The 14,887-nt window shown below is 45.6% G+C and overlaps 1 protein-coding gene across 6 annotated transcripts in view; it reads left to right on the top strand.

The window, feature by feature from the left end:
- Positions 1 to 14,887, top strand: part of ARHGAP22 (Rho GTPase activating protein 22) — a 182,082-nt gene that overhangs the window by 12,037 nt on the left and 155,158 nt on the right. The window lies entirely within an intron of this gene.

The raw sequence follows: 14,887 nt of genomic DNA, 5'->3' as shown, positions 1-14,887 counted from the left end.
GGAGTTCTTAAAAATCCCCAGGCATTGGCGGGGGCGGAGGGCGGGGTGGTGGTTGTACAGCCTGGAAATCTTAGTTCCCCAACCAGGGATTGAACTCATGTCCCCTGCAGCGGAAGTGCAGCACACCAGGGAAGGCCCTCCCCAGGCATTCTTGAATGCTGGAGGTCAGGCTTAATTGGTGCGGGGCGGGCTGTGGGCATCAGCAGTTGCCAGGTGAGCTTCCTGTGCAGCCAGGCCTCCAGACAGAGCCCAGAGAGGCCCCAGGTCACACGGCAGCCTTCGCGCTGGTCTGCACAGGGCTCCACAGGGGTGCGGGATCAAGCCCTGTGTTCACAAAGCCAGGTCCCCAGGATCTCACCTGGGCTAGACGAGTGCTGCAGGTCCTTGTCAAGTGTCTAACTCCTCTGGAGCTTCCTTTTTACAGCAGGGAGTGGGTAGCAGCTGACATTAGCCTTGACCTCTGTTCAGGCCTAATGCATTGGGTCGGGGGTGCTGTAAAATCTCAAGGTATTTTTCTCTCAGATGGGTTTATGGGATCATCTCTCTCACCCTGGTACATTCTAGAGGAGATTACTGGGGGACTTGAGCTTGCTTTTAACTGAAATTTTTGAAGACTGAGGCAAACAGAAACTTACCACAAACTTACTTTTTCGAAAGGTTCCAGCTATCAGATTTCCATGGTGTGCCAAATGTCCCCCACCTTCATAGGATGCTGATTCTTTGAGGAAAGGGCAAAGGGGCTCTTGCACAAGATACCTAAATTTAAAGAATTTAGTTTTTTCTTGTGATGAACTTCATTTAAAATTAACCATTTTAAAGTGAGTAATTAGTCCAGTGGCAATTTCAAGATGTCCCACAACTATCACCTCTCTCTAGTTCCAAAACATTTTCATAACCTCCCAAAAAAAATCCCATCCACATGAAAAGGCTGCTCCCCACCTTCCCCAGCCCTGGCCGCCCCGAGTCTGCTTCCTGTCTTTGTGGAGTTACCCATTCTGGATCTTTCTCATCCATGGAATCACGCAGTGTGTGTTCTTCCATGTCTGGCTTCTTTGACTTGGTGTAATGCTTTGGAGGTTTATCCATATTACAGCACGCATCAGAACTTTATTCCTTTAGGTTGAATTAATTTTTAAAGTGTTATCTGACCACGGCTTGTCAGCTTCATATGAAAGGAGCAGCAATGCTAGTCTCAGGAAGGCTTTGGAAAGGACAGGAGAGTCATCCAGCGCGGGGGACGCGTCCCCACCCCATCCCTGGTCATTCTAAGTCAGCCCTGTCTCCTCTTCCTCTCCCTGTTTCTCTCTGTCCGTCTGCCTGCCTTTCTCTGACCCTCCTTTTCTCTCTCTCACCTGGATACATTCTAGAGGAAATTGTTGGGGAACTTGAGCTTGCTTTTAACTGAAATTTTCAGACAATTGGGACAAACAGAAGATTCTTCAGGGTTAAATTGAGCTGCTGTGCTTCACTTAATCGTTCTGCCCGTAATTTTGTCAACTTGTGGACCTGCTGTGTAGCAGGAAGCCAAAGGCCGGCTTCTACACAAGTCTTGGCCTTTCACTCGGGGGACCCTGTGCTAAAACTCTCACCCAGGCATGGGCACCACCCTTAAATCTACCTCTTGTGACCTATCCCTGTGCCACGGTCTTGCTTGGTCAGACCAGCTGCAGTCTCTTTGCTTCCAACTTCCCAAATATTCTGCTCACTGAGCTGCCTGGCTCTCAAGTACTGGTGGCTTCTTTTAGCTGACCCTCCATGGATAGCCACTGGGCATCTGAATCACAGTGGGAAGCAAGATGATGGCCTCTGCTCGTACCAGGCCAGTGAGTCCACAGTGAAGAAGGCAGGCCTGAATCTAGCCATTCCTACAGGTCCCCACTTCCCCGGCCCATGGACTGACCTTCAGGACCAAGGCCAGGGGGCAGCTTGGCATGGGCACCCTCCATCACACCCCTTCCCCAGGCCTTTCCAACTCTGTGGCTTTGCAGACTTGTCCTTCCTCTGGAGCATACCATTACCCCTCCCTGCAGTGATACAGGGTTTGGAGGAGACCACGAGAACCCAGGTGGGAAGGCAAGACTATGTCCCGGGAGTACAGGACACTCAGAGAGAGGGGAGCTGACGTGGTAGGAAGGGGGGGGGGTGGTGGGCGGTGCAAGGGGAAAGGTAGCTTGATGCCAGTTTGAGAAACTTGGGCTCTTTCTCCTGGGAGGTAGGCAGCTATCGAAAGTTGTAAATGTCGGACTGATTGGAATTGTTTGCAGGGAGAGTGACAGGGCAGCTGGGCGTGAGTTCAGCTCTCACCTGGGTTCTTGCAAAGGTCCCCTCACTGGTCTTCCTGAGTCGACCCATGGCCTGTCCACCTCTTCTCAATATTACAAACGGGACAAGGCTTTGAAACCAAATCAGATTAGACCTGTCATTCACTCAACACACCCCAGGGAATTTCCATGTCACACCTCCACCTGGCCCAGCGTTACTCATCACGTCCTCTCCTACATGGCCCATTTGCCTGGCGCCAGCAACACCAGCCTCCTTGCGTTCCTCGAACATACCAGCTCTTTGCTGTGCTCTCACATCTCTCTGGAGCACCCTTCCCCCTCAGATATCCACATGACTCGCAAACTCACTTCTCAGATTTTTGCCCAAATGTCACCTTCTCCTGAGGCTTTCACTGCCTGCCTGCCTGTGTCACAGTGGGATAGGTGACACCGGAACTGGGTCACAGGTTGTCTGCCCATCACAGTAACTCAAAGGCCTAGGCTAATGGAACAACCTTTATCTCAAGTGCTGCTGGTGGCCAGACCAGATGGCAAAGAGAGACACTGAGCTCTAGAAGGGTCTCATGGCAGCAATGAAATCCTCAGTCTGGAAGTCACACATGGCACCCTCCACTCATAACTCCTTGCTCCAGCTAACCACAAGGGGTCCAGGAAGCACAGTCCAGCTGTATATGTGGAAGGGAGGGCTGGAAGTATTTGGCAAACCACACACCAATGGCTACACAAATTGAATCCTACCCTGACGTTCCTACCGTTCTTCTTCGCTTTACTCTTCTTCATAGCATCTGTTATTATCTCCTATATTTCTGTACTTTAACAGTTTATGGGCATGTAGGTTACATAGCATAAAATTCATTCATTCTAAGTGTGCAATTAAATAGTTTTTGGTAAATTTATAGAGGTATGGAGAAGGCGATGGCACCCCACTCCAGTACTCTTGTCTGGAGAATCCCATGGACGGAGGAGCCTGGTAGGCTACAGTCCATGGGGTCGCTAGAGTCGGACACGACTGAGCGACTTCACTTTCACTTTTCACTTTTATGCATTGGAGAAGGACATGGCAACCCACTCCAGTGTTCTTGCCTGGAGAACCCCAGGGACAAGAGAGCCCGGTGGGCTGCTGTCTATGGAGTCACACAGAGTCGGACACAACTGAAGTGACTTAGCAGCAGCATACAGCTATCACCATAATCCAGTTTTCAGACACTTCTATGGCACAGAAAAATTCCCTCCTGACTATTTGCAGTTAATCCCCCTCCCGCCCCCCAGCCTGGGAAACCATTGCTCTACTTTCCGTCTCTATAAACTTGCCTTTTCTGTACGTTTTATGAAAATGGAATGCTTTGTAGTCTTTTGCATTAGGCTTCTTTCCTTTAGCATCGGGGTTCTGAGGTCCATTCACGTTCTTGTATATATCAGTAGTCGTTCCTTTTTAGCTGAAAATGCTCCATTGTGTGGATGTGCATTTTTTTATCTGTTCACCAGTTGATTTATTATTGTAGGGCATATCCTGAAGGATGTTATATGTATATGAAAATAAAGTACATTCCACTGTCATTGTGAGGAATGTCCTATATATATCAATTTGGTCAAATTGGTTAATAGTGTTGTCCAAGCCTTCTGCATCATTGCTGATATTCCATCCAATTGTTCTGTCATTACTGAGATGACAATAAATGACATTGTTGACATTATGACTATTGATATAGGGAATTCTCCAACTCTTATTATTCGACTGTCTGCTCTCATTTTTTTGCTTCCTGTATTTTGAGGCTGTTTTGTTAAGTCTGTGTATGTTATTAATTGTTATTGCTTCCTGATGTATTCAACTTTTATCATTATAAAACGCTCCTCTTTGTATTAATGTTTCATTTCTTAAAGTCTGTTTTATCTTATATTAATATTGCTGGCTCCGGCTGTCTCATGGTTCCTGTTGCATAGCATATCTTTTTCCATCCTTTTCCTTTCAGCCAGTCTGTATCCCTGAATCTACAGTGTATCTCTTATAGAGAGCATATAATTGGATCTTGCTATTTCATGAAGACAACCTTTGCCCTTTGAATGGGGGTGTTTAGACCACTCACATTTAATGTAATTACTGATATACTTGAGTTTACATTTTCCATTTTGTGATTTGTTTTCTATATATCTCCTCTATTTTTGTTCCTCTCCTCCTCATTTATAATCTTCTTGGTATTAGATATTTTCTAGTATACTACTTTAATTTTTATCGATTTTTTTTGCTATATTTCTGTGCCATTTTCTTAGTGTTTGCTCTAAGGATTGCAGTATGCACTTTATCTTAATCTACTTCAGATTAATATTTAATTCTAGTAAAATATAAAAACTTTGCTCCAAGGTAGTTCCATTTCCTCTCTCCTCCTTTGCTTTATCTTTGTTATGTATTACATCTATGTATTATAAACCCCAAAGACACTCTTGTAATTATTGCCTTATACACACTGAAGTCTTTAAAAGATGCTAAGAGAAGAAATGAGAAAAATATATTTATAGAGTCTTTCATATTAATCCACATATTTATGATCTCCTGTGTGCTTCATCTCTTCCTTTGGATTCTGGTTACCACCTGCTGTTACTTCCTTTCAGGCTGAAGAACTTCCTTTAGTGTTTCTTATAAGGCAGGTCTGCCAGCAGGGAATTCTGTTAGTCATTGTTTATCTGGGAATGTCTTAATTTTGTAGGATATCTATTGGGATATAAACTTCTTGGTTAGCGGTTTTTATTTTTCAGCCCTTTGAGTATGGCCTTCTACTTCTAGCCTCATTGTTTCTGATGAGAAATCAATTGTGAATCATGTTGATGTCCCCTCCCTGGCGTGAGTCATTCTTCTCTTGCTGCTTTCAAGGTTTTTTCTTTATCTTTCAGCAGGTGAATTCTAAAGTATTGGGCTATATATCTCTTTGTATTTAAAACCTTCTTGGGGTTTTTTAAGTTGGTTACATGTAAAAACTGATATTTTTCCATCACATTTGGCAAGTTTTCAGCCACTATTCTTTTTAAATGATTTTTCTATTTCTCTCTTTTGTCTCCCTCTAGAACTTGTATTACACAGACACTGGCATGTTTGCTGGTACTTGACAGATTTCTAAATGTCTGTTCTTTTTCCTGTTCTGTGTTTCTCTGTATTCTTCAGATACGGTAATCTCTGTAGCTCTCTCCTAATGTTCTTGTATTCTTCCTTCTGCCATCTCAAATCTGTTGAGCCCATTTAGTGAATTTTTCATTTCGGTTATTGGACTTTCAACTCAAGAATTTTCTTTTTTTTTTTTATATTTTCCATCTCATTGAGATTCTCAATATGCTGATTCATTGTTATCGTGCATCCTTTTAATTCTTTAAACATGTTTCCTTTAGTTCTTTAAATGTATTTGCATAGATTTTTTTTGAAGTATTTGTATTCTAAATACAAAAATCTGGGACTATTTGGAGAGTTTCTGTTGGCGTCTTTCCTAAGTATGGGTCACACTTCCCTTTTCCTTTGTACATCTCATAACTTTTTAATTAAAAACTGAGCATTTGGTAATGTATTGTAGGAACTCAGAATTATAATTTATTCACCTAAACATTGCTGTTGTTGAATTGTTTGGTAACTTGCCTGGGATAAGTCTGTTAAATCTGTCTCCCCCCACAATATGTACTCACTAATATCTCTGGTTTTATTTGTTTTTTATTCTCCCTTTTATTTTTAAACTTGGCTTCCTAGAAGGGTCACCCTGTTTCTGTGTAATTCAGTAGTCAGCCAATGATTAGACAGATACTGTATCCAAACACTAAGCCAGTGGAGCTTCCATCTTCTGCTAATAGATACGCAGGAGGTAGGGAAATGCTATCAAAGTTCAGATTGTTTTCAAGTTTTCCACGTTTGCCCTGGCTTTCACTTTCTGCTGGACTCTTCACATGACCTCTGCACATGCACACGGTCTTAGGGTTGGCAGGAGTATATGGGTGCCCTAAGCCCTCTCTGGTCGCCGCTGTGCACACACGCAGCCTAATGGCCGCAGCAGTGACTGCAAACCCAGGCACAGTCTTAGTTCTCCCCGCTCACTTGTTGCCACGATTGTCTCTTCCACTGACAGTGCCTCTGGGTGTGGGCATCACCCACGGCTCCAAATTGAATGAGCTGCTTCAGCTTCATCAGCAGAATTGCCGGTCCCCATGATGTGTCCCACCCTGGCAGAAACTCTGTTGAGGACTGAGCTGGGGAAAGTGGGATAGAAGCACCCCTAGGTAAGAACTCCACAGACTCTCACTGTTCTTACCTGAAGTAGAGCAGTCTTCCGAGCATAAGTGATTTTCAGATTGCCGCATTCCTTTGGTCAGTTTCAGATATGGAAATGGTTCTTTTGTCAGTTTTGTCCAGACTTACGTTGCATTTTGGAGAAGGCAATGGCACCCCACTCCAGTACTCTTGCCTGGAAAATCCCGTGGATGGAGGAGCCTGGTAGGCTGCAGTCCATGGGGTCGCTGAGGGTCGGACACACCTGAGCGACTTCACTTTCACTTTTCACTTTCATGCATTGGAGAAGGAAATGGCAACCCACTCCAGTGTTCTTGCCTGGAGAATCCCAGGGACGGGGGAGCCTGGTGGGCTGCCACCTATGGGGTCGCACAGAGTCAGACATGACTGAAGCGACTTAGCAGCAGTAGCACGTTGCATTTGGAGAAGAGGTTTTGCTGACCTCATCGTTCAGACATAGTTGGAAGCCCTGCCTCTGCTTACTTATTTCACCTCTGATCTGTCTCCCCTCTCCCATCCAGATACAGGCTCTATTCTACAGGCTTTATTGCCACTACCCGTCTGGTTACTATTCAAGCACACTTAGAGTAGGGAGGGAAAGTAAGGTTAGTGTTAGAGCTGTTTTCACAGTGCCTAGAATGATGTCTGACACACAGGATATGCTTAATAACTGCTGAATGAATGAACAGATAGCAGGGAGAGAAGATGAATGGAGGTCAGGTGGCCTGCTTGAGGATGCAAGTCAGTAACAATGTGAAAGGGACAGTGGGCTCCAGAGACGACGGAGAAAACAGATGGACAAGAAAAGTGCTGGGCAGGGACGGCGTTGTGGGTGTCTGTGCAGCTGGTTTTGGTGTTGCAAAATACTTCTGCACAATTCCAGCCCTTTGTCGCAGAACTAAACACATACGAGGCCCAGGAGTCAGAGAAGCTAAGAGGTTCCGTAGGAAGCTGGGATGATGGCAGGTCCAGCTGCCCCTTCCTCCCAATGAGCTGAGTCAGCTTCTCAGCAACAATGCCCATGGGCTACAGAATGGCTGATGCTTCCTTTGCAGTCTCTCAGATCCCCCAGGAATCTCCTTGAAGCCCAGCCTGTGGGAAACATACAAGAAAGGGAGCCCTGGAACATGTCCCTCGGTCTTGCCGGGTTGCATTAGAAAGCCATCATGGGTTCTTATTCCCTGTTTTTGCGTATGGGAAGCCAATGAAAGGTGGGAAGCCATGCTAAGGTTCCAGCAGGATGACTCTGGGAAGGGAAGCTGATGAGCAGGGGAGAAGAGGCTGAGGCAGGGAGACGTTTCAACAGTTCTGGGAAGGGCTGATGAGATGCTGGGCCAGCAGAGTGATGGTGGTGACAGAACAGCCTAAGAACGTGAACTGCACAGAGCTGGGTATCTGGCTCCTGTGGAAGCTGGAGGGCGGAGGGGAGGAAGGAGAAAAGTCAAGGCCTAACCTTCTGGCTTGGGCCTCTGGGAGGGAGGCAGTGCCATTGTTGGGAGGGGGACAGAGAAAGGACAGGTATGGGGAGGGCTGCTTGGTGCCACGCCTAACTGGCCCTTCTAGCATTCTCTGTCTCTCTGTCCCATCTCATCATGCATGCGTGCATCCATCATGTGTGCCCTGTGGGCTGCTCTGGACAATACCTCTGAGTGAAGAGAGACACCTTCCCCCCAGTTCATACAAGCAATGACCCACGGTACCTGCCCTGCACCCAATACCATGCACACTGCATTGGGGCCTCCCTATCCACAGGCAGCTTGACAGCATTCAGCCAAAGGTCTGGTTGGCTTCTGAAGTGGTCAGCTTCCTGGAGACTGATCTGGTAGGGTGGTGGCACTGTGTACACAGAGGGCAGCTTCTCTGACTGTCCCGCCACCCACTCTGGCCCTTCATGCCGGAGGAACTCTCAGAATTAAGCTAAAGCTCCAGTCAACCTGATGCTGTGTCCACATCTGTCTTCCCCAAAAGCAGAGCCCAAGGACTTGGGTGCAGGTGGTTTATTTGGAAGATGATGCCAGGAAGCAGGAATGAGGGGATGGGGGTGAGACGTGGAATGAGGGAGGGCCTTTCTGAAGGACATTATCAAGGTCATGCCATCAGCAACAGACCAACTTTTGCAGGAACCCTAAGCAGTGTGTGGAATGCCTCTCACTCCCAGTGAGGAGGAAGGACAGTTGTGATTAGTGTGCTCAAGCTCCATAACAAAGGGTGTCAGGCTGGGCGGCTAAAACCACAGCAACTGATTTTCTCATAATTCTGGAGGATTAAAGTCTACGATCAAGGCTTCTGAGGTTTCTTCTGAGGCCTCTCTCCTTGGCTTGTTAGATGGCCATCTCCTCCCTGTGTTTTCACATGGTCTTTTCTCTGTGCAAATTTGTGTCCTGATCTCTTCTTCTGATAGTTGGAATAGGACCCCTGTTAATGACTCATTTATAACTTAATCACCCCTTTAAAGACCTCATGTCCAAGTACAGTCACATTCTGAGGTCCTGGGGGTCAGGACTTCAGCATATAAATGTCGGGTGGGGGAACACAATTCCGCCCATGACATCAGAGGAGAACCCTCTTGCTTTCCTGGACTCTGAGCTGAGGAATACTGAGGCATCTGTGCCCCAGGAACAAGGAGGCTGGGGCGAGGCTGGGCAGAGCCCTCAGCCGGGATCTAGAGAGAAGCTCTGCCAGACACCCTGCCTCTTGGAGCCAAGTGGAAGCCCACACTTACCCACCCCCAGCAACTGAACCAAATAGAGACTGAGTCAGACTGCTTCCTTAGGGAAGCAGTTTCTTACGCTGATTTCTGTTCCTGCACATTTGGGAGAAATGACTCGACCCTGAGAGTGGTTGCGAAATGGCAAACCGCACGGGGGCTCAGAGCTCTTTTGCACTCCCCTGGGTCTTGTTTACCACTGCCCCAGCTCTGTGGGGGTGGAGCAGCTCTCCCTGCTGGCCAGATAAGGAAGCCGAGATTCAGGAAATCCGGTGACTCCCAAGGGCACACCGCTCCTGTGCAGGAGAGGCAGGGCTCGGCCCGGATCCGAGCTGACCCCGCCACTACTCATGTGTAGCTGTGCCTCTGCCATCAGGCACACAGCCATCAAGTCCCCTGCCCACATCTGCAATGCGCATCCATCTGGCTTTCCAAAGTATGACTGGGTTAGTGATACACATGGACTTCTCTCAGCATGTTTAGTGGTTGGCATGTGAGACTGCCAGCCAGTTACCACAGCAGCATCCTGTGGCCTGAGTAGAAGGTGAGGATTAGTATGGAGACAAAGATGCTCATAGCACTGACTTTCTCTGATACCTGCCCTAAATGCCATCTTAAGAGTCAGTGCAGCCTGAAGACCAGCTCAGCCTAGTGTTCAGCTGACTAACTGTTTTCATTCTTTTTTATGACTCAGTAATATTCCAGTGTGTGTCTGTGTGTGTGTGTGTGTGTGTGTGTGCCACATCTTTTTTACCCACTCATATATCATCCATTCAAATGTCATGTGTTGGTGGACATTCAGGTTGCTTCCATGACTGGCTATGGTAAATAGTACATTAAAATGAATACAACATTGTAAATAACTATACTTAAATAGCATTCTGTTTCCCTTCTCTGCCATCCAACAAAAGAAACCATTTTCTCTCCTCTACCCAGACATCTTCTTAGGCCCTCCTCTTCTTAGCCCTCTGTCACGATCCAGTCCTTGTTAACTTTCCAGTGAATGGGGAAAGGCAACCCTCCCACCCTGACACTGGCATCAGTATAGTCTTTAAAGAAAGCCAGAAAGCCAGACCTAGGTGTAAAATCTCGGTTGCACCAATTACTTGCTCCATGATCTTATTCCAATGGTATAATCTCTCCACTTGGGTTCCTCACTATAAAGGGGAGATGATGATGGGCCATTAATCTAATGTGAGGGTTTAAAGCTGCTGTTCTCTGAAGTCTTTCATGTGGATCCCAGGCCTCTGGGAGGTGAATCAGGATTACCTAGGGATGGGGAGGTGGGAGATGTAGAAGAAGTTGTTTCAAAAAAAATAGTCATTATGCAGCAGCTATTAAAATGTAAAGACCCAGCTTTCTGGTTTTACCTTTGATATGTAAAAAGCATAGACATAATCACTGCCACCCTTACAGCAAGGGAGAAACTGAATGAACTTAAAATCAGGGACTTCTTCCACCCATCAGAGAATCGAAGTCACGGACCAAACCATGACCCCAAATCTAGAGTCATAGGGGAGTTCAGAAAATAACAGCCAAGATATGGCAGCAATTTGGGGATTATCAGTTAGATAATTTAAAGTAACTATGATTAGTATGTTAAGGATGCTAATAGAAAAGGTAGTCAACATGTAAGAACAGATGACTAATATAAGCAGAGAGATGGAAATTCTAAGAAAGAATAAAAAAGAAATTCTGTAAATAAAAATCACTGCAACAGAAATGAAGAATGCTTTTGATCGGCTCACCAGTAGAGTGCACACAGCCAAGGAAATAACTAGTGGATTTGAAAATTTGTCAGTAGAAAATTCAAACTGAATGCAAAGGAAAAAAAGAATAAAAATGCAGACAGAATATCCAAGATTGGTGAAATAATTTCAAAATGAGACAATTTCAAGATGAGGGCCATCTGATATTATGCACCCTGGCAGGCGGGGTTGAGACACCAGCTTAACCCCTGGTAGCTGGTGATGTGGTACACACAGCACACCGCCTCTGAGCCTCACTTTCCTCTTAAGACAGGATTGGCAACCGCCTCTGGTTGGTGTTGTGTGTGAACAGTGGTGATGGGGCCGGGTACTAGGTGGGTGGTCAGAAAAGAGTAATGCTGGAATAATAATGATGGTAACAACTATAGTAAGGGAAGTGTTGCTCCTTGCCATGGCAGGGCCTCTTCTGAGGCTGTATGCATACAGGGCTGAGAAGGCAGGCCCATCCTCAGCAGAGGCGCCTGCTCAGACACCTTTGGACTCTTGACACCTGATTCATATGCCCACCGCAAAGAAGAGAACAGGCCCCATGTTATCTCCCATGGTGCCATCTCTGGCCATTGTCCACCTTTCTCTGAGCTCCAGAGTTCTGTGTCCAAGCCTTGGGGCTGATTCTTCTGAAAACTCACAGTGCACTACAAGAACATCAAGTCTGGACAGTGCCTTTCTCAAAAGACAAAGGTGGCCCTTCTTCCAGGCTGAGCCAGCTGCAAGATCAGACTTGTTAAGCAGAGCATACACCTATGGCTTATTAAGCAGCTCACCCCTCCCCATGCTTCTTTAGCCAGGTATACAGTTGATGGCGCCTAAAATGACCAGCTCCACCTATTGGCCCTCATGGTCTGTGCCCAAAGTTATCAGGTTGGGATCTTCCTAAATCCCTTGGATATCAGTGGAGACTGAAATTCAAAATTGAAATTTAGAAAGAGGAGCAAGATGCCATGGGCACAGGCTGGAGCTACCCTTCACTGCCTTGCCCAGGGACAGAACAGGACACTGCATGGTCCTTTGTTCCTTGCCCTCTCTCGGACTCAGTCCTGAGCCTGGGCCCAGCATGGGATGCAACAGGCCCTGCATTTACTGTTTGTTCTTGCCTAATTTCCCTGGCTAAAACCTCTAGTAATAATGTAGTAAGAGAAGATACTTTTTAAAATCTGTTACCTACTTTGTGGCCCAACCTTTGTCCCCCCAGGGATGCGTTCCCAGTACCCTTGAGATGAATGTGTTTAGGAGCTGCTGTTGGGGGAGTGATCTATAGTTGTATATTAGATTTAGTGGTTTATACTGCTGTTCAAGTTCTCTGTTTCTTTGTTGATGCTCTGTCCATTCTTGAAAGTAGAACATTGAAGTTTCCAATTACCATTGTTGCAGTGTCCATTTCTCCCTGAGTCTATCTATTTTTTGGACTTTGATGCTCTATTGTTAGGCAAATATATGTTCATAATTGTTACATCTTGATGTATTTGACCCTTTTATTAATATATATTGTTCTTTTTTCTCTCTCATAATACTTTTTGGTCTTAAAGTCTGTTTTGCCCGATTTAAATATAGCCATACTGCTCTCTTTTGGTTACTGTTCTCATGGAATATCTTTTTAAATCCTTTCACTTTCAACCTGTTTGTGTCTTCAAAACTAAAGTAACACTCTTTAGAGAGAACATTGTTGGATTTTCTTCCTTTTACTTGGAGAGTTTAATTCATTTACATTTAATGTAATTACTGATAAGAAAGGACTTACTCCTACTGTTTTGCTATTTTTTTCCTATGTGTCATATCTTTTATGTTCCTCTCCTCCTCAATTACTGACTTCTCTTGTATTAAATGTATAATGTCTGTCATATTCTTTTAATCATCTTGTTCTTTCATTTACTGTATATTTTAGGGGTTATTTTCTTAGTTGTTGCCTTGGGGATTACATCTTAATGTATGTTAATCTAGTTTGGATTAATACAGTATACAGAAGCTTTTATTTTTTTACTGAAGTACAGTTGATGTACAATATTATGTAAGCTGCTGTCGTTCACTTGTATGTCGTGTCTGACTCTTTGTGACCTCGTGGACTGCAGTGTGCCAGGCTCCTCTGTCCTCCAGCATCTCCCACAGTTTGCTCAAATTCCTGTCCATTGAGTTGGTGATGCTCATATAACTTATTATATAAGTGAAAGGTATGCAATATAGTCATTCACAATTTTGAAAGGTTGTTGTCTCTTTACAGTTATAAAATATTGGCGGTATTCCCCATGTTGTACAATATATTCTTGAGCCTGTCTCACATCAGAGTTTGCATCTCCCACACCTCCGCTCCTATTTTGCCCCTCCCCACCCCCTACCGGTAGCCACTAGTTTATCCTCTGTATTTGTGAGTCTGCTTCTTTTTGTTATACTTGCTAGTTTGTTGTATTCTTTAGAGTCCACATATAAGTGATATCATGCAGTATTTGTCTTTGTCTGACATATTTCACATTGCACAATGCCCTCCAAGTCCGTCTGTGTTGTTGCAGATGGCAAAATTTTATTCTTTTTTACGGCTGAGTAGTATTCCATTGTATATATACACCACACCTTTACATTCATCTGTTGAGCAGAAACTTTTATCTTCTTCATCATCATTCACTACAGCTTTACACATTGTGTGCTCATCAATCAACACAGGTTTATCATTTTTATGATGCTATTTTTTAAACAGATGAGAGAAAAAGAGAAGTTGCAAAGAAAAATGCATTGATACTATCTTAAGTATTTACCTATGCCATTACTTTTACTGGTTCTTTATCTCTTCATGTGGATTTGAATCACTGTCTAATATTCTTTCATTTTAGCCTGAAGGGGACTCCTTTTAACACTTCTTCTAGGGCAGGTCTGCTAGCAATTAACTGTCTCAATTTTTGTTTGTCTGAGAATCTGTTAAGTGCTCTTCCACTTGGAAGAATAACGTTGCCGCCTGTTGGATTTGGGGCTGGCAGTTTTTCACGGAGCCCTCTGACTCCCTTGTTGTGCTGCAGGAAAATCGAGGCAGCATGTGTGCACCAGCACCTCACCAGGTCAGAGGTGTACACCCAGACGGGAGCCAGGTTTGAAACAGACGGGAGTGAGCCAGGGCTGGGAGGGAAGACGTGCGGGCCAGAGTGGGAGGGCCTCATCCAGCGGCACCTTTGTGGTGAGCTGCGAGTGCTGTCGGTCATGGAAGCCTGACACCAGGCTGTAGGAAACTAGAGTCATGGTCGGAAGGATGGCCTGTGGTTTCCAATCTGAGACATCCAGTGATTAGCCTGGTGGTGTAACTGGGGAAATAGGGAAGAAAACGCCATCCGTGAGAGAACAGACAATGGGGAGATCATGTCATCTGTGCTGAGTTAGGAAAACTAGGAAGTGAGAGAGGAGAGGCATGCATGTGAAAACAGGGGCTGAGAGGCTTGGTATGGACACCAGTTAGAATTCTGTGCGTTGCAAGTCACAGAAAGACAACCTAAGCCAGCTAAAGCCAGAAAAGGGAATTTATTCAAAACGTATCAGAGATTTACAAAGTCCTTTGCAAGCTGGGGAACCAGGCTTGGAAAAGAGCCCAAAATGATGGTGGCTCCAGGGAGCATAAAAATGAGGCGTACCAGATCGTCTTCTTGAAGGGATGGCGTTGGGGGGACATCTTTGCGGGATGCCTCCACCATGTTAGAAGGCACCAGACTCACAGCAGGACACGGTCACTGCTCCCTGTGCTGGGAAGTCCCTTTACCCATCTCTCAGTCTTTTCATAACATGCTCAAGATTAGACCAGACCCAGGCAGGACCATCTGATGGGCTGAGCCTACATCACATGGCCACAGCCAGCTGCCTACAGGGCCAGAGCAGACCAAAGAGGGAGGTGGGGTTGGGG

The sequence above is a fragment of the Bison bison genome, unplaced genomic scaffold (genome assembly GCF_000754665.1).
Source record: "Bison bison bison isolate TAMUID 2011002044 unplaced genomic scaffold, Bison_UMD1.0 scf7180017864341, whole genome shotgun sequence".
NCBI classification, from domain to species: Eukaryota; Metazoa; Chordata; class Mammalia; order Artiodactyla; family Bovidae; genus Bison; species Bison bison.
The sequence above is the reverse complement of the archived record's forward strand: the minus strand, read 5'-3'. Positions and strand labels throughout refer to the sequence as shown.